Source organism: Podarcis vaucheri, assembly GCF_965113315.1.
Source record: "Podarcis vaucheri genome assembly, chromosome: 3".
Classification (NCBI taxonomy): domain Eukaryota; kingdom Metazoa; phylum Chordata; class Lepidosauria; order Squamata; family Lacertidae; genus Podarcis; species Podarcis vaucheri.
In genome coordinates, this window is record NC_138761.1 from 1,491,555 (window position 1) to 1,516,172 (window position 24,618).

The 24,618-nt window shown below is 50.4% G+C and overlaps 1 protein-coding gene and 1 long non-coding RNA gene across 9 annotated transcripts in view; one reads left to right on the forward strand and one right to left on the reverse strand.

The window, feature by feature from the left end:
• The window catches only part of DTNB (dystrobrevin beta), a 114,372-nt gene extending 103,959 nt beyond the window's left edge, over positions 1–10,413 (reverse strand). For 7 of the 8 annotated variants that reach the window (XM_082217609.1, XM_082217608.1, XM_082217607.1 and 4 more), the window contains exon 1: positions 10,210–10,257. The gene's annotated coding sequence lies outside the window, so the exon portion shown is untranslated. Of the gene's footprint in view, positions 1–10,209; positions 10,258–10,394 lie in introns of those variants that run through there. The other variant, XM_082217603.1, reaches the window with a different exon arrangement.
• Positions 1–24,618, forward strand: part of LOC309529773 — a 405,398-nt gene that overhangs the window by 367,878 nt on the left and 12,902 nt on the right. The window lies entirely within an intron of this gene.

Below are 24,618 nucleotides of genomic sequence, written 5' to 3' on the forward strand. Positions count from 1 at the left end.
TAAAACAACAACAACAACAACAACAACAATACCCCACCGTTTTGGCTGGGTTTCCCCACCGAGCTCACTTTTTCTGCACGATTTTGAGCCTGTTGTGTAGGCTGTGGAATCTTAATTACACCTTCTGAGCTTACAGAACATTTAGCTACGGCACGACCAAACTCTTTAAGAGATAAATTCTATAGTGTAACCCCTGCTCCGAGTACACAACTGCCATCTATTCTCCTACACAACCTGTAGGATGTGAGCAGCACATTAGCTGACACCACTACGACTCAGTTTTGCAAAACTACTACGGTATAATTTTCTTCCCACAAGGGCAAACCTCTCCTAGTCCAATTACAATTCACTGCGGACAGAACGTGAGATTCTACTTTTAGGTTACATTTGCATATGCTGTTGCTCTGGAGACCTTCCCTGAACAAACACGCGAACAAAAGGTAGAGCAACAGGGACTCTGCCCCTGCTTGCTCCACTAGGCAAGATGGCCACTCCCCCTTGCCAACTCCCCACCCTTTACAACTCACCCCAATCCTCACTATCTCCCCACAGCTTTTGCCACCCCCATGCTGCCCGTCCCCCACGCTGAAGGAAGAGGGCAGCCAAGTGAACTGCATACATTCTTACGTACCGTATTTTTTGCCCCATAGGACGCACTTTTCCCCCTCCAAAAATGAAGGGGAAATGTGCCTGCGTCCTATGGGGCAAATGCAGGCTTTCGCTGAAGCCTGGAGAGCAAGAGGGGTTGGTGCGCACCGACCCCTCTCGCTCTCCAGGCTTCAGGAAGCTCTGCGCAACCCTTGGGAGACCGGCTCCGAGGGTTGTGCAGAGCTGCCTGCAGTCCCGGGATCAGCGCAGCTCTGTGCGGCCACCAGGAGCCGGGGGGCGAAGCTCCGCCCCGCTCCCGGTGGCCGCGCAGAGCTGCCTGCAGTCCTGGGACCAGCGCAGCTCTGCGCCGCCATCCAGAGCAGGGCGCTAAGCTCCGCCCCGCTCCCGGTGGCCACGCAGAGCTGCATGCCGTCCCGGGATCAGCGCAGCTCTGCGCGGCCACTGGGAGCCGGGGGGGCGAAGCTCCGCCCCGCTCCCGGTGGCCGCGCAGAGCTGCCTGCAGTCCTGGGACCAGCGCAGCTCTGCGCCGCCATCCGGAGCGGGGCGCTAAGCTCCGCCCCGCTCCCGGTGGCCACGCAGAGCTGCATGCCGTCCCGGGATCAGCGCAGCTCTGCGCGGCCACTGGGAGCCGGGGGGGCGAAGCTCCGCCCCGCTCCCGGTGGCTGCGCAGAGCTGCCTGCAGCCCTGGGACCAGCGCAGCTCTGCGCCGCCATCCGGAGCGGGGCGCTAAGCTCCGCCCCGCTCCGGATGGCGGCGCAGAGCTGCCTGCTACCCCGGGATCAGCGCAGCTCTGCGCGGCCACCAGGAGCCGGGGGCAAAGCTCCTCCCCGCTCCCGGTGGCCGTGCAGAGCTGCCTGCAGTCCCGGGATCAGCGCACTTCTCCCCATCGCCAGCCCCACAAGCACGGGGGACAGCGGGGAGGCAGAGCGTGCCTTCCCACTGTTCCCCGACCTGGTTCTTCCAGCCCCGCACCTGGGGGGGGGAAATATTTTTTTCTTTATTTCCCCCCCAAAAAACTAGGTGCGTCCTATGGGCCGCAAAATACGGTACCTATCTTTGTTTTAATTTTTATTAAATCTGCACACCACCCTTCATCCCAGGATCATGGGGCAGTTCACAGCATAAAAATGCAGAATGAGAGCATATATAATCAAACAAGAACAAAAACAAACTAAGAACACTTGTGCCACATTTTCATATACAGAGCTGGGGCAAGGCATCCTAACTTCACTGCTTTTCATTTCTTTTCAGGCAATGGCATTGTTTCAGTCCTGCAACAAGCGTGCCACAGAGCTGCATGGGAATATATCATGGCTTATTCTTTCAGCTAGGTTGGCAGGAGCAGGGACTGAGCAACGAGAGCTCACCCCGACGCAGGGATTCGAACCGCTGACCTTCTGATCGGCAAGTCCTAGGCTCTGTGGTTTAACCCATAGCGCCACCTGCGTCCTGCCAAGCTAGCAGTTCGAAAGCACCTCAAAGAGCAAGTAGATCAATAGCTACCGCTCCGGTGGGAAGGTAAACGGCGTTTCCGTGCGCTGCTCTGGTTCGCCAGAAGCGGCTTATTCCTGCTGGCCACATGACCCGGAAGCTGTATGCCGGCTCCCTCGGCCAATAAAGCGAGATGAGCGCCGCAACCCCAGAGTCGGCCACGACTGGACCTAATGGTCAGGGGTCCCTTTACCTTTACCTATTCTTTCAGCACAACAGAATTCACATGGGCAGCTACTAACTCTTCCAGAGACAGCCAAGTCTGAACCAAAGGCATCAACGTGGGTGTGCTTAGCAAGAGAGATTCTCTCATTATGGAACTGAGATCTCAAAGAAGGCCACACAATCCTCTAATCCAGGGTATCCAACATGGCAACCACCGGATGCTTTGGACTACAACTCCCAGCATCCCTGACCACTGGCCGTGCAGAGTGGGACCAACAGGGACTGAAGTCCAACATATCTGGAAAGTGGCTATCCTAACTCCAATGGATCTTCTTGACAATGGAGAGTTACCGGTACTTGTCCTAGCTGGGTTCAAGAGTCTCTAATATTGCTATCCTAAACTTGCCTCTCTCACGCCATGGAGGCCTTTCTGTCACTTTGGTTGGTGGCATGAACTTATATGACCATTATACTGCAAAATAACACCCGAGTGAGATTATATTCTCTACCTGAGGCTGTGCATTCTGTTGAAGTAACTCCAAAAGAAGATTCAGGAAATCCAACAGTTACAAGTTCCCCACGACAAATCTGTTATTACGCCAAAGACTTCACTCTCTCCTGGCTAAGAGACTAGTCCAGTAATTCCTCATACAGCCTGATGAAGACTTACTGTATTCACGTGAATCTACTGCGCACCTCAATTTTCAAAACCTTGGAACCAATAAAGTATTTGCTGGTGAATGTAAATGCACCATCAAATCTAATGCACATCCTAATTTTGGTGACGTAATTTGGCGAAAAAAAAAGTGACATTTGAGTAAATGCGGGACAATAAAAAGCTGATCAAGTCACAGATGCCTTTTGGAGCACAACACTTCCTTTTCCTAAGAAGATTGAAATCTGGCAAGTTTTGCCCACAGCAATCGTTTGACCTAGCCTGTTTGGCTTTTCCTTGCAGTTTGCAAAGAAAAGAAAAGAAAGGCTTTTGATTCCCTTAAATGGCAGGCCAGAACAACTTTTCTTTTCAGGAGATGGCCATTCTGAAGGAAAGCAACTAGGTGGTTTTAATGCAGGAGGGATCAAGGCAGAAGACAGCAGAATCAAGGCAAGAAGCGACTGCAGAATAAGCCACAGGTAGAGCGAAACAGCAGAATCAATGACATGGCGTGCATGTTCTGCTGGCGGAAAGCATGGGCTGCTATTGAGAAGAAGGACTGTGGAGAGCCAAGATCCACTTAAACCAAGTTTGTGGGGAAGGACTAGGGAACAACCCCAAAGCACAAGTCAACAAGAGGAAAAGGGTCATATTTTCTAAAAAAAATAAATTGATCTGAATTGCCTCCAGCTCTGAAACTTATTACAATGCAATACTGGAAGTGACTTTTTAAAATTTAAGTGGGGGATGAAGAAGAAGAGATCACATGTCGCGGTTCAAGCCTAGTCAAAAGCAAACTTTTAAATAAGCTGACTGGAAGCTTTTCTGGTTTTGCAGGCACCATGCACAATGTACTCCCTACAGCACAGCTGCTGCTTCCACTGCACAGACTCCAATGGAGGCTGCACAACAGCACTTGACAAACTGCACCTGCCTTCTTCTAATGCAAGACTGTGTCGCCATTGCATTTTCAGCAGCAGCTTTTCTCCTCCTCCTCTCCCCTCTTCAGTAAAAGAAAACCCCCACGTAGCAATGCAGGCAGTTGCTGTTTATGAATAACAGAGCTGTATGCTGAGAGAACATTAGCTCTGAAAGGAAAACTCTGTTTATCTCACCCCAGTTCTGCAGCAGAACAGATGGAGGCAGCCGCAAACAGAGAGCGCCAAATCCTCCGGGCACCCCCCCCCCAATCCCTGGGCCCATGGAAAAAAGCAGTACAAACCAGAAGATCTGGCTGCTTGTTTTCAATTTGTGTGTGAACTCTACCAACCCATAACTCTCCACGCATCCTTACCTAGCACACAACCACTTTCCTCCCTCCCTCTGCCCAGCCTTGGCATCAAGACATTTAAGGCTGCAAGGGCAGTGAGGATGAAGATAGGGAGCTACAGAGCTCCATCTCCCCGAAAAAGAGCCTATCAGGTAGGCCCTTGAGGAGCAACCCTGGCATCTGGTATCATTCAGATGTTTTAGACTGTGCTTATTGGGTTGTTTTGGTCTTGTGAGCCATTTTGAGTGCTTCTCTCTGTTTATAACACAGAAAATAAGTTTTACAGATAAAATTAATTAAAAAAAACTCCTTCTCCACCTTGTCTCCTTAGCTTCCCAAATATCAGAAGGCTCAGGAAGTGTGCAGTGTTCATCAACAGAACCTCACATACAGTCTCTCCACCCAACCCATCCTTCCTCAAGTGATTCTAAACACTGACCATCCCACCTGGTCAGCATCTGGTCTGATCAAATGGGGCTCTGGGGAGTGGTCTCAGAAGGCTTGGGAGAGTAGTTAACCACAATGTGTGGCTACCACAGAGTGAGAGTGTGGCCACCATCCTGACGCAGCAAACTGCAGAGGCCAGCTGCCCACAGTAGCTTCAGCTTCTGGCGACTGGAAGAACATAAGTGGCGAGTTCCTATTCCATTTTCTGTATGCTGTTTTATATACTTATGGAATCTGCATTAAACCTACTCTAACCTTTATAATCTAATCTAGCATTTCACAGCAGTTTGCTCACAACTTCATATTACCACTGCTTCCATGTTCTTTTCCTTCTCAAGTGTGTTCTTTTGGAGACAGAACCAGCAATACAAGAATTAAGGCTGGAAGAAACTGCCTTAGTACCAAGACACCAATCTCTGAGACTGGCTCCTAAGAAGTTCAAGATGTTTTTCCAGCTTGATGCAGGGCCTTAAATGTGATCAAAGATTGCCTCAGCATCACACACGAGCTTAAACTTTCCCTCTATGAGCTGCCATTAAGCTAATTCTAGGAAACACACAGCCTTAGGATGACGTACCCTTAACCTTTCAGCATGAAGAAATGCACTATTCATTCCCACTCTTTCACAATCCACGCCAGTGTATAGCCAAGACAATGCTGCCCATTACACTTGAGTAGGGCTTTGCCAAAGACATTTCAAACATCTAAATGTCAGTCCTTTGCCCTTCCTGAAACCGTCCTCCCAAGTTGCATATGTGAAAGTTTCAAGCAGTTCTTCAGACCCTAAAGAGCGAGCCCTATGACCAGAGGGGAGCAAGTGCAGTCAAGAGGGAAGGCAGCTCAGCTGGTCAAAGCAACATTTTAATGCCTACAATTGACCTGCAGAGCTACTAACGTGGTAAACACATTATGAACTTCACTTTGGACAGAGCTGAAGAAGCTACCTATTTCTTTTTATTTATTTTATATTGCTGTCCTTCTCCATACACCAACACAAAGCAGTGTACTATTTTTATTATTCATTTCATCTCCACACCGCTTTATATTTTAAAGAAACTTAATCTCAAAGCCGTTTACAACTTACATTAAAACATCAAACAACCCAGAATAAAATATTACACAAAAAGGCAAATATAGACAACAAAACTAACAGGAAACTAAAATATACGGTAATCTTAAAGATTTCAAAATAAAACATTACGAAGGAGGACAAGTGCAGAATGCACATTTAACACAGCAAAGGTAACCCAAAAACATATATATCTCAAACATTTCAAAAGAGAATGTTACAATTCAACGAAACAGAACTCAGTCCACTAACACACTCAAAGGCAGCAACACTGAAATATGGAATAAATTTCAAACGCCAAATACCACCTGTCCTTAAAAAAAAGCAGGGGGCTGGCAGATCTCCCCACACATTTCCTTGCACTGAGGGAGCTGGAAAGATCAACTAATCATGCAGATAAACCTTGCCTGGTGCCTTTCCTTTGGGCACTTTGGGCCAATTCAGCAGCAAGACTATTAATAGTGTCAAGTACAACAGTCATAGTGTCAGACTCCCCAATCAAAAGGCCACACAAACAAAATATGCTCCCCTGTCAGGGTATTATGAATTCAATGAAAGGAACCTGTAAACATTGCATGGGAAAGTATGTAGACCTTGTGGGCAGTAGGTTGGTCTTTTATTTTTACAATGAGATTGTTGGGATTCAAAAAACTCCCAGCGGCTTTCAATTCAAAATGGGTTTCTATGGTGCATTAAACAAAATATTTAGTCCCCTTTTACATACTTGTTTTGAATATGCATATGTATATTTTGAAATTATAGTCCAACTGTTTGTGAAAATAGGGGAAGACAAAATAAAAGATGGAAGCAATAGAAGTGGACTAAGGAAAAGCTTTAGACTTTAAAGCAAAAACATGTGTATGCTGCCATGCCATCCTATGAACACTTACTTGCTACATTAATAAATAACAACAATAATCAGGATGGAACAGATGCTGTTGTTTTTCTACAAGGTCAATTGAACTTGCTCTCTTGAAAAAACCTATTATTTAGCAGAAAGGCCAGGCAAACACACGGAGGCTTGGCCATTGCATCATGTTGAGTGAAAGTCCTGCCTTCTGGGCAAATTGTGGACACTGAGTCCACATGGCATTTGGGCTTCCTCCTTCCCGGAGATGTGGGATTTCAGGAAAAAATTAACTAGAGAGTTTCTTCTCTGTGCCAATTAGGGTAATTTTTTGGTGCCCCAAGCATGATCTGGTTTAACATGTTTATTTTACTTTGAAACCGCCACACTTGCCAAATACCATTGCTCCTAATGAACTGATTAAATGAAAAGTTTTCCACAGAAAACAAAGCAATGGAAAAGAAATTCCTTCCACATCACTGCTGCCTATGGTGAACCATTTGCACAAAACAGCAAGGTCAATTTATACCATTTGCAGTACTGGAAATCCACATCTGAGAAGAGTTACACAATCTGACCAGCTCATCTTAGAATGCTCAGCATAGTCATTCATGTGAAATCACAGAAACCCATTTACACACATATTCTAGGCTCAGATTCAGCAAAATCTCATCCTCCATCATTCAAGACAACCAGCTCAGGAATAGGTTGGAAGTTCATCTGCCTTGTCTTAAGCTACATCTGGAGAAGGGCTGTGGGAACTAACTCAAGCAGCACCTGGGAGGGAGGCGCTGAATGTGGCTGGAGCATGATCAGCACATGGATGGGGAGTAGGGCAGTGTGGGCTTGCTGGAGGAGGAAGGGACCCCCTCTGCTGCAGGTGGATTTACTGACCCCTGCACAGTTAACCGGATATTATTATCAATGGGCTCTTAGGTCACAACATGGAGGCATCAGCAGAAACTACAACAGGAAGAGTCCGGATGCCAACAGTGAGATTTGAGTTGTAGAAGCCTCATCTCCTCTTGGCTCTCTGGACTCCCACTAATCACAAGTCTTGCATCCATCAGCTGCCTCCCACTTCCCACAGCCCCACCTTCCTGTAGGCCAGGGATGAGCAAACTGTGGCCTTCCAGAGGCTAGTGGATTCCAACTCCCACCAGCCGCAGCCATCATGGCCTCAGTTCAAGGGTGAAGGGAATGGAGCCCCTAGTGTGCAAGGAAGATGGAGGACCTGTGGCCCTGCGTGAGGGGGTGCTCCAGTGCTATTTTCTCCTTTTCTCTCTCCAATATTCCACTGTTAAGATTGCTGCTCTTCAGGAAACTGCCTCTTTCCCTCCCTTACCTTATACAGGTGACCCTGGTGTTTCTTCAGAGAGCCCTCCTGCCTCCCCTCTTCAAGCTTTGTTGCCCACCTACCTTTTTCCAAGGAAGGTCCTCTGCTCTGCTGCCTAGTCTGCACCTTTTCCTCAGCCCTCTTGCTTCTGGCTTCCCTGTAGTCCCTTATGCTTCAAGGCACCATAGACATATAAAGATGACAGGATCTCAAAGGTCATCCAACCCAAACTCCCTCCAATTCATGAAATTCACATATGCAGCGTCAGAATCAGTGTTCAAAATTAGCCAGGCACATTTTGCACCTGGCTGCTGGCCACTTGTGACCAAGTGAAGACGCCTGGGTGCCAGAATGGCACCTGAAATCTCCACCACCTGGAGGCGCATGCCTGGGGATGCATGGATCTTGACACACACTTATACCTCACACACTAATACTTCATCCTGTAGAATTCTATCCATTCTACTTTATCTGCACAATGAGAATGTTTCTGTGCAGCCCGAGCAGGAGCAGTGAACAATGTTATAGCTAATTACTGTAGCTTGTCTTCACTTATCCCACCCCACTACCCTGCTCACAGCTGTGAAGAATATTCTTATGCTATGAATGGTCTGTGCTACCATCAAGAAAAAGAGGTAGGAATAGGCCAATATATATGAGGACTGTCCCTGGATCAAGTCCATTTTCTTCTTTAAGTTCTCAGTTAGCTCATGGTTGTCATCTGAACTAGCCATGTGTTTAGCTGGCAATCAATCACAGTCAGTCCAAGAAAAAGAAGACTTTAGAGCCATCTAACCCAAAAATGGCAACATGACATTCTGTTTTGGCAACTGCAACCTTTGTTTAAGAGTCTATCTCAACACTGCACAGCCACTCAAGGTTGCAGCCGTCCAGGGCTGCTTTTCAGTGAAAAGAAGAGCCCCAGGGCTCCATTTCGGCCATTTACATGCAAGGTACCCTTTGTCCCCGGATGAAGTGCCTTTCCCCAAAGGCAGCAGAAGCTAGCCAGGCAGGCAGGCAGGCACAGTGCTGTCCCTCAGCATCTGGTGCTGATTCACCCAGGTAAAGAACCCAGGAATTCAACCCGGGCTCAATGCTGTACAGTGCTGGGCTTCAACGGGGCCCTGAACTCTGCAGCCCCGCCTGGAGTGCCTCAAAACCGGGCAAAGCTGCTGTTACAGGGACCATCTTCAGGAGACAAGCTCTTCCATGGCTTGGAGACCTTGCTTGCCCCCAGGGCATTCCTGGCACTCATGCGGAGTCACAGATAACACCCAATCTTCTTCCATTTCTTAGCCACCTGCACCCCCTCCACTTTTGCCCTGAAAGCCACTCAGACGAAAGATGCAACTATTGGGGGGGGGGGGATCTGTCTGGCTTGGGTACCATAGGAAAGACCAGCGACAACCGGAGAGGCTCATGGCCCCTTAAAGCAGGCATGGGCAAACTCAGCCCTCCAGATGTTTTTGGGACTACAACTCCCATCACGCCTGACCACTGGTCCTGTTAGCTAGGGATGATGGGAGTTGTAGTCCCACGAACATCTGGAGGGCTGAGTTTGCCTCTGCCTGCCTTAAAGGCTAAGAAATGTATCGCGGCGCCCAGAAGACCTGCTCAGTGCCCACCGGCACTCCTCCCTCTCCTCCGAGAAGCCGCCAGGCCTGCTGCTCCCGGGAAAGACCTGCGATCCGCGCAAGGGAGGAGGGGAACCCTCCGGGGGGAGGGCGAAGCCATGCGCTCCCGGGAGCCTCGTTGCCCCTTAAAGCAGGCACAGGCAAACTGGGCCCTCCAGCTGTTTGGGGACTACAACTCCCATCATCCCTGGTCCTGTTAGCTAGGGATGATGGGAGTTGTAGTCCCCAAACAGCTGGAGGGCCCACCTTGAAGAGTAAGAAAGGTATAGTGGCCCCCGGAAGACCCGCTCAGCTCAGCTGCTGGCCCTCCTCCCCCTCCTCCGAGAAGCCGCCGGGCAGCCGCTCCCGGACCCAGTGGCGTAGCGTGGGGGATGCAGGGGGGGCCGGCCGCACCGGGCGCAACATCTGGGGGTTAAGGGGCGCAAATCCACGGGTTAGGGGGCGCAAATTACTTGCCTTGCCCGGTTGCTGACAACCCACGCTACGCCACTGCCCGGACCTCGCGGGAAAGACCTGCGATCCGCAGCGGAGGCGCAGGGGGGGAGGGGAATAATAATAATAATAATAATAATAATAATAATAATAATAATTTATTATTGATACCCCGCCCATCCGGCTGGGGGGGGGCGAAGCCACGCGCACCGGCCGCGGGAGGAAAGGGTTCCCGACAGCAGGAGGCGCCCTACCTGGCGGGGCTGTTGTCGGGCGGTGAGAAGCGCGGGCTGTGAGTCGAGGCGGCGTCCCAGGCCAGTTCCCGGCCCAGCGGGACCGAGGACGGCGCCCCCCCAGAGGGAGACCCCCGGTGTCTCGGGGCCTGCGCCGCCCGCGCGTTTCCTGAGGGAGCCCCGGGGCTCCTCGCCGCCCCCCTTACTTCTCGGCCGGCCCTGCTTCTCCTTCTCCTCCTCCTCCTCCTCCTCCTCGCGGCTCGGCTTCCCTCAGGCAGCGGCGGCGGCGAGAGGCTCGCGCCCGAGGCCCGACGCGGCGGCCCACCGACCCGCGCTCCCGCCTCCTGGGCGGCGCGCCGACCAATCGGGGCCCGGGCCGCGGAGCGCCGTCCGCGCCGACCAACCCGCGAGGCGTCCCGAGCCGCCCGCCGCCGAGGGCGTCACCAATGGGGAGGCGAGGACCCGGCCGCCCAGCCACGCCCTCCCCCGGCGCCGGCCGCGCCAGGCGGGAGCCAATCCGAGGGCGCGAGGGGAGGGCCGAAGGGCTGCGCTCCCTCCTCCTCCCCCCAACCTCCCAAGGGCGAGCGGGGGCGCATACGCGAGCAGAAGCCCGGCCAGCCGCCTCACGCGCAGGCGCAGCCGGCGCCCGAACCCCGTTGCCATGGTGACGGGAAGCGACGGCCTCCTCGTCCCAGGCCGCAGAGCGCATGCGCAAAGGTCTCTGCAGCAGGACCCAAGACCCCGCCCCGCACCACGTGATGAGCTCCCTGCATGCGGAAAGGTAGCAGCTCAGGGAAAAGGAGCCCATCCAAGAATTCTGGGAAGTGTAGTTCGCCGCTCAAGCAGGGCTTCCATGGCCAGCATTCTGAATAAAACTGCTGCCACAGCTGGATGGAGCACAGCCTGCACTACCAATAATAATAATAATAGTTGTTGTTGTTGTTGTTGTTGTTGTTGTTGTTATTATTATTAGCTTCCCCAAAAATATTAAAATACTGTAATACATCAATATGCCAGCAAGTTTGGAAAACTCAGCAGTGGCCAGAGGATTGGAGAAGATCAGTCTACATTCCAATCCCAAAGAAAGGCAGTGCCAAAGAATGCTCCAACTACCGCACAATTTCACTCATTTCACATGCTAGCAAGGTTATGCTTAAAATTCTACAAGGAAGGCTCAAGCAGTATGTGGACCGAGAACTCCCAGAAGTGCAAGCTGGATTTAGAAGAGGCAGAGGAACCAGAGACCAAATTGCAAACATGCGCTGGATTATGGAGAAAGCTAGAGAGTTCCAGAAAGACATCTACTTCTGCTTCATTGACTATGCAAAAGCCTTTGACTGTGTTGACCACAGCAAACTATGGCAATTTCTTAAAGAAATGGGAGTGCCTGGTCACCTCATCTGTCTCCTGTGAAATCTCTATGTGGGACAAGAAGCTACAGTTAGAACTGCATATGGAACAACTGAGAGCGCAAAATATGGTCTGAAGCTCAACATCAAAAAAACGAAGATCATGGCCACTGGGCCCATCACCTCCTGGCAAATAGATGGGGAAGAAATGGAGGCAGTGAGAGATTTTACTTTCTTGGGCTCCATGATCACTGCAGATGGTGACAGCAGCCACGAAATTAAAAGACGCCTGCTTCTTGGGAAAAAGGCGATGGCAAACCTAGACAGCGTCTCAAAAAGCAGAGACATCGCCTTGCCAACAAAGGTCCGTATAGTAAAAGCCATGGTTTTCCCAGTAGTGATGTATGGAAGTGAGAGCTGGACCATCAAGAAGGCTGATCGCCGGAGAATGGATGCTTTTGAATTATGGTGCTGGAGGAGACTCTTGAGAGTCCCATGGACTGCAAGAAGATCCAACCTCTCCATTCTGAAGGAAATCAGCCCTGAGCGCTCACTGGAAGGACAGATCGTGAAGCTGAGGCTCCAATACTTTGGCCACCTCATGAGAAGAGAAGACTCCCTGGAAAAGACCCTGATGTTGGGAAAGATGGAGGGCACAAGGAGAAGGGGATGACAGAGGACGAGATGGTTGGATGGTGTTCTTGAAGCTACCAGCATGAGTTTGATCAAACTGCGGGAGGTAGTGGAGGACAGAAGTGCCTGGCGTGCTCTGGTCCATGGGGTCACGAAGAGTCGGTCACGACTAAACGACTAAACAACAACAACAACAACAATACATCAAACATTAAAAGCTTCCCTAAACAGGGCTGCGGGACGCAGGTGGTGCTGTGAGTTAAACCACAGAGCCTAGGACTTGCTGATCAGAAGGTCAGCAGTTCGAATCCCCGCGACGGGGTGAGTTTCCATTGCTCGGTCCCTGCTCCTGCCAACCTAGCAGTTCAAAAGCACCTCAAAGCGCAAGTAGATAAATAGGTACCACTCTGGCGGGAAGGTCAACGGCGTTTCCGTGCGCTTCTCTGGTTCGCCATGCTGGCCACATGACCTGGAAGCTGTACGCCGGCTCCCTCGGCCAATAAAGCGAGATGAGCGCCACAACCCCAGAGTTGGTCACAATTGGACCTAATGGTCAGGGGTCCCTTTACCTTTAAACACGGCTGCCTTCAGATGTCTTCTGTCAGGTAGTTGTTTATCTCTTTGACATCTGGTGGGAGGGTGTTCCACAGGGCAGGTGCCACCACTGAGAAGGCCCTCTGTCTGGTTCCCTGCAACCTCACTTCTCGCAGGGAGGGAACCGCCAAGAGGTCCTCGGCGCTGGACCTCAGTGTCCATTCCAAGGCAACAAAGCATCGCCTTTGATTCCCAGCTTGCAGACCTCACCGAGGTGTCTGGGGCGTTAGCAGAGGAGCAGTATCAACTCTGCTGAAATAAATTAAGGTCTTATGTATATAATAAAGGTTCATAAATGTCCCAAGCAAACACGTACATAGATATATAGGCCACATGTCTGAAGCTGCACAGGAGAGCAGCCATGGAGCCATTTTGACTCCCAGGCTGACCAGGTGTTTTCTCTGCAAGGTCCAATGGAAAAGCCTCCCCATTGTCTTTTCCTTCACAAATCCTGTCTTAAGCGTATGTCTGTCTGTGTATGAATAGGGTGAGCCTGTGACCTGGCTCAGGAACGAAGTATTTGTCACCACAAAAGACTGGCCAGGCTCCCCAGGGTATCCAATCAAGTGAGCATTAACAGGTAACCTGCCAGACAGGAGGTAAACAATGCACTCAGATTTCTGTTGTAGACCTCCCTTTCTGTGATGTATGTATGATGTAACTGGGGGTGGTCTTTGACTCCAAGGTGGGCAATTTAAAATGTCTATATAAGGGTGGGCACACCTGGGTTCTGGGTCCTCCTCCTTTCCTGCGTGTGAGGGGAGCACCCTGTTGCAACAGATGAATAAAAATCAGGCTTACGAGCTGCTTTGCTTCCCAATATTCTCTGGCTGGCCTCTGTTTTTTCCTCCGACTGATGGAGAACCTGCAAAGGACTCTATATGGGCTCTTGTGTCCCCTATAAGGGGATAAGGACAGATTCTTGCTTATTACACTGCCATGTGGGCATCCCTGGCACACGACTGCAGTGCCAGGAGCAAGCAACTGGACTCGACAGCATTCCCATTATACTAGCCGTTGCAACCCTCGTAATTTAATTAATCGATTTAATTTCCACCTCCCCTTTTCTCCAGGGAGCTCAGGGTGGTGTGCATGGTTTGCCCCCTCATTTCATCCGCACAACCACCCTGCGGGGTAGGCTCTTGCGTGGCCAAGTGGAGACCTGAACCCTGATGCTGGTCCGAGGCTGTAACCACTGGCAAGCGCTTCCGATTACATTAAGCACCAGTTTTTGTTCTTTCAAGCACTGCAGGGCTCAATGAACCATTTCCTGAAGGACACTCCGGAGCAGGGGTCAGCAACCTTTTTCAGCCAGGGGCTGGTCCACCGTCCCTCAGACCTTGCCAGGGGGCAGGACTATATTTTTTGGGGGGGGAGGGAATGAACAAATTCCTACCCCCACAAATAACCCAGAGAAGGCAGCCCTGTTTAGGGAAGCTTTTAATGTTTGATGCATTACGGTATTTTAATATTTTGTTGGAGGCCACCCAGAGTGGCTGGGGAAGCCCAGCCAGATGGGCGGGGTATTTATTATTATTCACACTGATTCCTGGACCGTCCATGGGCTGGATTGAGAAGGTGATTGGGCTGGATCCGGCCTCCGGACCTTAGTTTGCCTACCCATGGCCAAGAACAGGGGTCAGCAGGAGTCAGCTGTGGGCCTGTCCACCATAGTGGGCTAGACTATATTTTTTTGGGAAAAAGAAAAAACGAATTCCTATGCCCCTATGTCCGTCCGTGGGCCGGATTGAGAAGGCGATTGGGCCGGATCCAGCCCCCAGGCCTTAATTCGCCTGCCCATGCTCCAGAGTATAGACTCCCAGAAATGGGGGTGGGGAGGGAGATACTTGTCTGAAATTTCTCCCTGGGGTGGGGAGTCCAGCCCACTTCCTCCCAATGGCTAATATTGCCTGATTGCATTGCCTACCTGAGGAGCTGGAGGAGCCCAGGGGTTTTCTGCTGATGCAGATTCTTCAAGGAATGCAGCAATGCCTTGGACTCTTTCAGCTTTCTGGGTCATGCAGAAGTACGCTGAACAATGCTAATGTTGCCCCTGCTGAGACTCCCGGGTCTTAAATGAAAAAAAATGATCCGGGTGTAGGGAGATCGACCCAAGAGGGGAGAGAGGCTGCAAGGGGAAGTGGAGCTGAAAGTAATCAACACTTCTGTAGAGTTTCGTTGCAATATTTCGACATCCCCTTCCAATGATACGTTGGACTGCGGTTACTCTTGTCCTGTATAAATTTAGCCATTTCGTTTTTGTAACTTTATGAAGAGTGGATTCAATATGTTTTGTACCTTGAAGGCATGCATTCTTCTTGGGAAGTTCTGATGTTTCAAAAACCTAATGAAATATTAAAGCGAAGTGCTGGCGGGGAGTCCTTGTCTTGGTGAATAATGGTGGGGAGAGCAGAGATCGGAAAGGAGGATGCATTTCTGAAAGTGATAGCTGAAGAAGAGGACGGGCAGCCTTTGGGCTTCATGCCCACTTGCTGTGGCCACATTGCATGCCTTCACAAATGACAAATTGGAGAAGGGAGGGGTGTGCCGAAAAACCAAGCAGGAGGAAGGAAAAGCGAGGGTGAAGACTTTCAAAGCGTGTGAGGAAGAGCCATTAAGGAGGCCGGGGTGCTGATCCACTGCCGGAGCTTAAGGAGAGTGGGCGAAAGAGAATCCGCTTGGGAGTTCTAGCCAGGGTCAACAGGGTGAGAAGGCAGCAGACCAGCAGCCTGCAGGAATTGCTCAGGGCAATTTGGCCCATCAAAGCTGGGCAAAGATCAGCAGCGTGCAGGAAGATGCTCTCAGGGGCACAGCTGGCCCTTGCCTCCCCCCCCTTTCTGGTTGCACTTGGCTCAGTGGGTCAGGTGGGAGTGTCACCAGGGTCAACAAGCCCAGCATGGTGGCCCCAGACAGACATTCAAGAGCACAGCTGGCATTCCTGACATTTGCTTTATTCATTCATTAGGAGATAAAGGTAAAGGTAAAGGTACCCCTGCCCGAACGGGCCAGTCTTGACAGACTCTGGGGTTTGTGCGCCCATCTCACATCTATTGGCCGGGGGCCAGCGCTGTCCGGAGACACTTCCGGGTCACGTGGCCAGCGTGACAACGCTGCTCTGGCGAGCCAGAGCCGCACACGGAACGCCGTTTACCTTCCCGCTGGTAAGCGGTACCTATTTATCTACTTGCCCCCGGGGGTGCTTTCGAACTGCTAGGTTGGCAGGCGCTGGGACCGAGCAGCGGGAGCGCACCCCGCCGCGGGGATTCGAACCGCCGACCTTTCGATCGGCAAGCCCTAGGTGCTGAGGCTTTAACCCACAGCGCCACCCGCGTCCTTTCATTAGGAGATAGGCCTAACTAAATAATAAGAATAAGAATAAGAATAAGAATAAAATAAAAATAATAAAGTACTGTAATAATAATTTATTTATACCCTGCCCATCTGGCTGGGCTTCCCCAGCCACTCCAACAAAACACTAAAATACAATAACCTATTAAACCTCAAAAGCTTCCCTAAACAGGGCTGCCTTTAGATGTCTTCTAAAAGTTTGGTCACAGGACGTGGGTGGCGCAGTGGGTAAAACCTCAGCGCCTAGGGCTTGCCGATCGCATGGTCGGCAGTTTGAATCCCCGCGACGGGCTGAGCGCCCGTTGCTCGGTCCCAGCGCCTGCCCACCTAGCAGTTCGAAAGCACATCAAAGTGCAAGTAGATCAATAGGGACCGCTTACCAGCGGGAAGGTAAACGGCGTTTCCGTGTGCTGCGCTGGTGCTGGCTCACCAGAGCAGCTTCGTCACGCTGGCCACGTGACCCGGAAGTGTCTCCGGACAGCGCTGGCCCCCGGCCTCTTAAGTGAGATGGGCGCACAACCCTAGAGTCGGACACGACTGGCCCGTACGGGCAGGGGTACCTTTACCTTAAAAGTTTGGTAGTTATTTTTCTCTTTGATATCTGCTGGGAGGGCGTTCCACAGGGCGGGCGCCACCACCCAGAAGGCCCTCTGCCTGGTTCCCTGTAACTTGGCTTCTCGCAATGAGGGAACCGCCAGAAGGCCCTTGGAGCTGGACCTCAGTGTCCAGGCAGAACGAAGGGGGTGGAGACGCTCCTTCAGGAAACTGGACCGATCTTGTTCCTTCCAGTAATCTGATAAGCAGTCAGATTATTCTCCCTGCTCCCTAGCCTAACCCCTTCCTTCCCCTTTCCTGCTCCTGCCTTGAGTCCCAATAATTAGTAACATGCTTTTTCAAAACTCTTTATCATACAGGCAAAAAGATTTATATAGCTTTTTCCAAAATGAATTTTAAAAATATTTATATACTGCTTATCATTTTTTTAATAAAAAAGGAGCGGTTACAAGCTCTCTGCAGACTGCAAGCTCACAAGGAGAGAGAGAGAGAGAGAGAGAGAGAGAGAGAGAGAGAGTGTCTGCCACAACATGGCAAAAGGGATGAGAGGTATGTCCCTTGGCCCTTTGTAGGCTGGGTGAAATGAGGGTGAAAGTGTTGGAATTCTGCCTGGGTCAGAGGAATGTGCCACAGCGTAGGCACCGGCAGATATTCCTGTCGACCTCCCCGCGTCTCCACTCTGCTGATAAGCAGGCGAGGTCCCGGCGATTCATCTCAGATATGTGAGAGGAACACACCGTTCTTTGTCTCTCCCCTTTGGCGTCCCCCAGGAGGGGAAAGAAGCAGACAGAAAACTATTTACATCTTTTATTTCTGTCTGTCATATCAGTACAGAGAAACATGTCTGCACTCGACAACAGCAAGAAGAAACTCCACCCATGTACTTCCAGTACAGGTCATATGACACACACACACTGAGCTAACATCCGGTGCTCAGTACAGAATGGACTGCCCCTTTGTTTCCATGGCAACAGCCACAAACATCCTGTCTGGCTTTCCAGCCACAAGCAGCTGACTGAGCTGCTGGAGCCTTTGCTTGCTGCAGCATTGGTGCTTTATGGTAACATACTCCCCCTAAAGTATCAATGCGTGCTGCGAGCAAAGCGTCATCCAGAGAAGAAAACAAACAGTTGTTATACTTATAACATTCCCGTTGCTTCTGTTCCACCCTTGGAACTACCCGCCACTGGTTTTACCAATGTACCTCTCTGGTTGTGTGACTTCACATTTCCTTGGTTAACAACTCTCTGTTGTGCCTTTGTCTCTGACTCAGACACAGCTTCAATCTGTCCTTGATCGTTTACAACAGCAACATATGCAAGGTTAGCAAACTCCTTTGAATACCTCTTGGGTGGTATACCCTTCGTTGCTCTCTCAGACCTTCGTAAGAGCTGCTGCTCTTCTCTGCTTTCTGGTTCAGCCTCTGAACACTCTGGAGAACCAGTACTAAGCTTAATCTGTGGTTCATCCTCCTCTTCTGAGGGTCTAGTCATCATTTGAGATTTCCTCTCAATGACTGTGACAACTGAGCTGTCTGAGCTATCAGTGTCATCATCATCAGTACCACTGAACTCAATAAGATCAAACTCATCATCATCATCAGAATCCTCTGTGGAAAAAGTTTGAACAATCACTCTCTCCCGTTCAGGAGCACTCTCTAGAAATTTTGTGAGAATCACCTGACCAGATTCAGACAAAATTACTCTGTAGAGACCTTTTTCATAACCCACAAAGATGCCTCTGGCATTCTTTACCCCACTTGGAGCTTCTGTTCTCACATGAGATCCGAAAACCTTGAAATAGGCAACAGAAGGTTTTCTATTAAACAGCTTCTCAAAAGGAGAACATCCCAACTCTGTTGAGACTTTTCTCAACCACACATGAAGATAGGACGCTAAAGATTCGGCCCAATAATCATGTGGTAAATGTGAACTTAGCAATTGCGCATGCATCCCCTTTTGCAATTCTTTGTTCACCCTAACACAGACACATTTCTTCCATGCTTCTTCGGAAGTAGCAAGTTTGTGTCTTATCCCTTTCTCATCCAGGAACCTCTGGAAATCCTGTAAAAGAAAAACTGGCTTGTCATCTGTGAAAAGACAATCAATGTTAGCATCATGCATACTTTTAACCTTGTCACAAAACTCTTGAAACTTTTCTAAAGTTTCCTGCGGTTTCTTCATCAAGTAAACCCAAGAATAATTAGTGTAACAATCAACACACACAAGGTAATATTTTGCACCGCCTCTAGATGGTTCTAAAGGACCAATCACATCAGCATACACCCGCTGAAAAGCTCTGTGGACCTTCGTAGCCACCTTCTTGGTGTTCACACTGGTCACACCTGCAAGAGAAATTTCGTTAGAATCAGAAGTATTACATTTCATGTAATCACTTTGATCAAAAGTCAACAAATACAGTCCATCTTTCTCTTTAGCAGTAAGAAACAGTTCTCCATCTTTGTAGATCTTGCAGCTTTTAGCATCATAGGTCAGTTTCAGTCCCTTCTTTGCAATCTGCGACACACTCAGCAGATTAAATTTCAGTTCTGGAACCAGATAAACATCGCTTATAGTCAAGTTCAGACTCTCAAGATACACAGTTCCAATTCCGGTCGCTTCCAGTTCTTGACCGTTGGCTTGTTTCACAGTGAAGCTTTGCTTCTTCAACGTCGAAAACAGTTCTCTGTGTGGGCAGAGATGCTTCGTGGCGCCGGTATCGATTATGAATGCATTCCCAACATCTGGCGTGGTTCCTTTCGCCATCATAGCCTTTGCAGGTTTCACCTGGCACTTGGTACGGCTTTTGCTTGACGCCTCAGGCTTCGTAGAACTGTTCTTGGCTCCTTTTGACTGTCGCGGCTTCTTACAGTTTCGCTGTAGATGCCCAGTCTGTCCACAATTGTAGCATCGGACGGCACTCAATGCTACGGCATGCTCTCCAGTAGATTCAGCAGTGGGAAGATTTGAACTCTGTTCTTGCCTCCCTCTGTCTTTCACTTCCAGTGCAGCAAGTCTGTCGTGTTCGTTCAGGACGACGGCAGACACTCTTTCCGCGGTCAGATCCTGAGCAGGTAGCGAACCAAGCTGACTGGCAACAACCTTGTAGGTGCGGTTCAGGCTGTTTATCATCATGAAGCAAAACACTTCCTCCTGTAGACGGAAATTGCGTTCCACCATCTGTTGACGCAGATACTTCATCTCTGTCAGGTGCGCTTGAACATCTCCATCAGGCGCTAATCTCAGATTGGTCAACTTCTCAAAATACAGCAACGCTGAAGAACCAGCATCTCTCTGATGCGTTGTACGCAGCGTGTTCCAAACTTCTTGCGCAAATTCCAAATGCTGTATATGCACAAGCTGCGAGTCTGACACACACAGAATTATAGCAGTCCTAGCCTTCACATTCTGTGACTCCCAAGCACGCGTTGGTGCTGCTGGGATGGGATTCTCAATCACCTCAAACAGTCTCTGATTCTGCAGCAGGGCCTTCATCTTTACAGACCAAGATGAATAATTGTCATTGGTCAGGAGGGGTGGAGAAGGCAAGCCTCCCCCCTTCTTGGCATCCATTTTGAGTCCTTGCATTGACTCTAAAACACAAGCCTCTAAAATCCAATAGCTGGCTTGTTTACACTCTTGACACCTGGCAACTCTGACACTGGCTGCGTTGGAAAGTCCCTTCCAGCAGTTCGTGAGGACCTAGTCATAACAGACTTTGTTTACGCCTCTCTGAAGCATAGTCTGACTGTCCAGCCCTCTCGAGTAACTTTCCATTTCTCCTCTCTGAGGCACAGCCTTCTGAAGGACGTTGCCTAGCAACAGCACATTCCTTTCCTCGGACAGGAAACCACAAAAATGCCCGGAATGCAGGCCTCTTCTAAGTTGGAGCTGCTTTCCCACACTCGCTTTCCGTGAAGCAGAGAATGAATCATTCTGCATTCACTCTTTTAAGCCCTTAAAAGTCTCATACCTTGAGTATCGGCTTGGCTGTCAGCTTCTTCTGGTCAGCTTCTGGCTGCAGAGAATCAGCCTCTCAAATCAGGCTTCCATGGAGCAGAGGAGGACAATTCACCAACCTCTCATCCAGATGTCCGATGGACAGCAACCATCCGAAGGCTGCCACTGTTGGAATTCTGCCTGGGTCAGAGGAATGTGCCACAGCGTAGGCACCGGCAGATATTCCTGTCGACCTCCCCGCGTCTCCACTCTGCTGATAAGCAGGCGAGGTCCCGGCGATTCATCTCAGATATGTGAGAGGAACACACCGTTCTTTGTCTCTCCCCTTTGGCGTCCCCCAGGAGGGGAAAGAAGCAGACAGAAAACTATTTACATCTTTTATTTCTGTCTGTCATATCAGTACAGAGAAACATGTCTGCACTCGACAACAGCAAGAAGAAACTCCACCCATGTACTTCCAGTACAGGTCATATGACACACACACACTGAGCTAACATCCGGTGCTCAGTACAGAATGGACTGCCCCTTTGTTTCCATGGCAACAGCCACAAACATCCTGTCTGGCTTTCCAGCCACAAGCAGCTGACTGAGCTGCTGGAGCCTTTGCTTGCTGCAGCATTGGTGCTTTATGGTAACAGAAAGAGGAGAGCGCAAAATATGGTTTGAAGCTCAACATCAAAAAAACGAAGATCATGGCCACCGGGCCCATCACCTCCTGGCAAATAGAAGGGGAAGAAATGGAGGCAGTGAGAGATTTTACTTTCTTGGGCTCCATGATCACTGCAGATGGTGACAGCAGCCACGGAATTAAAAGACGCCTGCTCCTTGGGAGAAAGGCGATGGCAAACCTAGACAGCATCTTTGTCACCTTGCCAACAAAGGTCCGTATTGTAAAAGCCATGCTTTTCCCAGTAGTGATGTATGGAAGTGAGAGCTGGACCATAAAGAAGGCTGATCGCCGAAGAATGAATGCTTTTGAATTCTGGTTCTGGAGGAGACTCTTGAGAGTCCCATGGACTGCAAGAAGATCAGACCTCTCCATTCTGAAGGAAATCAGCCCTGAGTGCTCACTGGAAGGACAGATCATGAAGCTGAGGCTCCAAGACTTTGGCCACCTCATGAGAAGAGAAGACTCCCTGGAAAAGACCCTGTCAGGGGATGATTAGCTGCTTGTGCTTAAAATAGTGCCCCTTCAGAGTTTGTGCGACCCCACAAACCTCTGTGTGTGACAGAGCTCCTCAGACATGTCTGCTCTAGTCACTTGTAGAGTCCGACAGTGGCTGTCTGCGGAAGCGCTTCCAGCAAAGAAGTTCCTTAACGGAAACGCGTCTCCTGGACTCACGACGTGACAGCTTCCGGCGAAGCATAGGTCTCCCTGCAGTTGCTTCTGACACCTCCCCGCTATTTTCGCTCGAAGTGTCTCTCACCCCTTTCTCTCCCCTTCTGCTTCCTGCCTGGGCTGCTGCGTCTCTCTCAGCATTACTGAGATCCTCCTCCAGAGACCCCGCGCTCCCCCTACTGGTCCCTGCTTTAGCTGTTGACTCTCTCCCAGTCTCTGGGAGCCCTACCACTTCCCTTTCCTCCGATGTCAGTTCCCTGACATCCACCTCCCCTCCAGGGCCCCCCTCTCCCCCGCCCCTACTCTCTCCTCTGGGCGGTGAGGAGCTGAAACCCCTAAAAGAATCCTCTTCATCTTCCGACGTCTCGAACATTTCCCTCCATCGGTCTTCGTTCCGACTCGCTGAATCCTCCTCCACCTCGGAATCAGCGAACCCCTCCAACTCTTCTTCTTCGTCGGTGGTGGCGAAGTATTCCCTCCGGAACCTCGCCACTGGCTGGGGTTTCCGAGGGAATCTCTGATGAAAAGTTTCAATCAAAACCTCGTCATCTACATCCTCTGCCCTGACCCAGGTGTTTTCCGACTCCGGCTCCCCTTCCCACATTACCAAATACTCTACTTGCTCTCCCCTCCACCTGGAATCGAGAATCTCCGCTACATGGTAGCTGTGTTCTTTTTCCTCCATAGCTGGTCCCCTATTGACCCTCCCCTCTCTGTCCCCTATATACGGTGACAGCAATGATCTGTGGAACACTGGGTGCAACTTCATGTGGTTAGGTAACCGGAGTCTGAAAGCCACTGGGTTGACCTGTTGCGTGACTTCAAATGGGCCCAGTCTTTTGGGTCTTAACTTCTTACAACCTCCTTTAAATGGTAACCCTTGGGTGGACAACCACACCTGGTCCCCCACCCTAATGCTTTCTCCTTCCCTTCTGGTTTTGTCTGCCTGCCTCTTATATTCCTCCTTCGCCCTGTTTAAATTAAGTTGGAGCTGGCGATGGATCGCTTCCATTTCTTCAACGAACTGTTCTGCGGCTGGAACGCTCCAGTTCTCCCCCTCCCCCCCTGGGAAGGCTCGGGGATGACACCCGTGATTGGCCAAAAAAGGGCTCATTCCCGTGGACACGTTCTCCGCATTGTTATAGGCAAATTCTGCCAACGCCAGCTTCTCCACCCAATCATTCTCTCTGTCATTCACATAACACCTCAAATATTGCTGGAGGACACCATTAGCTCTTTCCGCCTGCCCGTTGGTTTCTGGATGACGGGCAGTTGAGAAATTCACCTCTACATGCAATAAGCTCATGAGCTTCCTCCAGAACCTGGAAGTAAATTGTTTCCCTCGGTCCGAAACCACCCTCAAGGGGGCACCATGCAATCTAAACACATTTTCCACAAACAATTTAGCGGTTTCTTCTGCTGTGACCGCATGTGAGCAGGCTATAAAGTGGGCCATCTTGGTTAACAGGTCTACCACAACCATAATGGCTGTCTTCCCTTTGGACCTGGGCAGATCAGTCATAAAATCTATTGCCACTGCCTCCCATGGTCTTTCCGGCGTGGGTAGTGGTTCTAATAAACCTGCCGGTGCCCGCCTCTCCCCCTTGGCTCGTTGACATCGGTCACACCCTCTCACATACTCCCGCACATCTTCCCTGACCTTGGGCCACCAGAATTCCCTGGTAACCAGCCACATGGTTTTGTGTTGCCCAAAATGCCCTGCTGTGGGGCTATCGTGCAGTTGCTTGAGTACCTTTTCCCTCAATTCTCCTTCAGGTACGTATAACGCTCCCTTGTAGTACAACGCCCCGTTTCTCTCCTCAAAACCCCCGGGTTTGTCTCCCTCCCTCCTGAGACCCCTGAGTTTGTCCTGGGCATATTCATCCTGCACCGTTCCCTCTATCAGTTCCCTTAGCCCCACCAGTGCCGCCCCACACACCCAGCGATCCTCGGGAATGACATGGGTCTCTTCGGGTGCACCCTCTCCCTCCAAATATTCAGGTTTGCGTGATAGAGCGTCCGCCCTAACGTTCTCCTGGCCTGGTACGTAACAAATCTCAAAGTTAAATTTGGAGAACTCCTGGGCCCATCTCAACTGCCGTTGGTTGAGCACTCGCGCAGTTCTCCAATACTCTAGATTCTTATGGTCCGTGCGTACTTGCACCTTCTGTTGTGCACCAATTAGTAGGTGCCTCCATCTCCGGAAGGCCTCATAAATCGCAAGAAGTTCCCGGTCATACACCGTGTAGTTTCTCTCAGATTTGTTCAGCTTTCGCGAAAAGAAGGCACACGGTCGCCACTCGGACCCCTCCTTCCCTGGCTGCAGAAGAAGCACCGCCCCTATGGCTCTGTCAGAAGCGTCTGTTTCGACCCTCAGCTTTTTTTGTAAATCCACATGTAGAAGTTGTTCGTCAGAGGCGAAGGCCTTTTTCAGTTCCTCAAACGCTCGCTCCGCCTCCCCCGTCCAAACAAACTTCTTTTTGCTGCTGAGACAGTCCGTGATGGGCGCCGTCAGGTGAGCGAAGTTTCGGATGAACTTACGATAAAAGTTTCCAAACCCTAGGAACCTCTGCACATCCTTCTTAGTCTTGGGGGTTTTCCATTCCAGCACCGCTTGAACCTTGCCGGGGTCCATGGCCAACCCCTTGTCTGA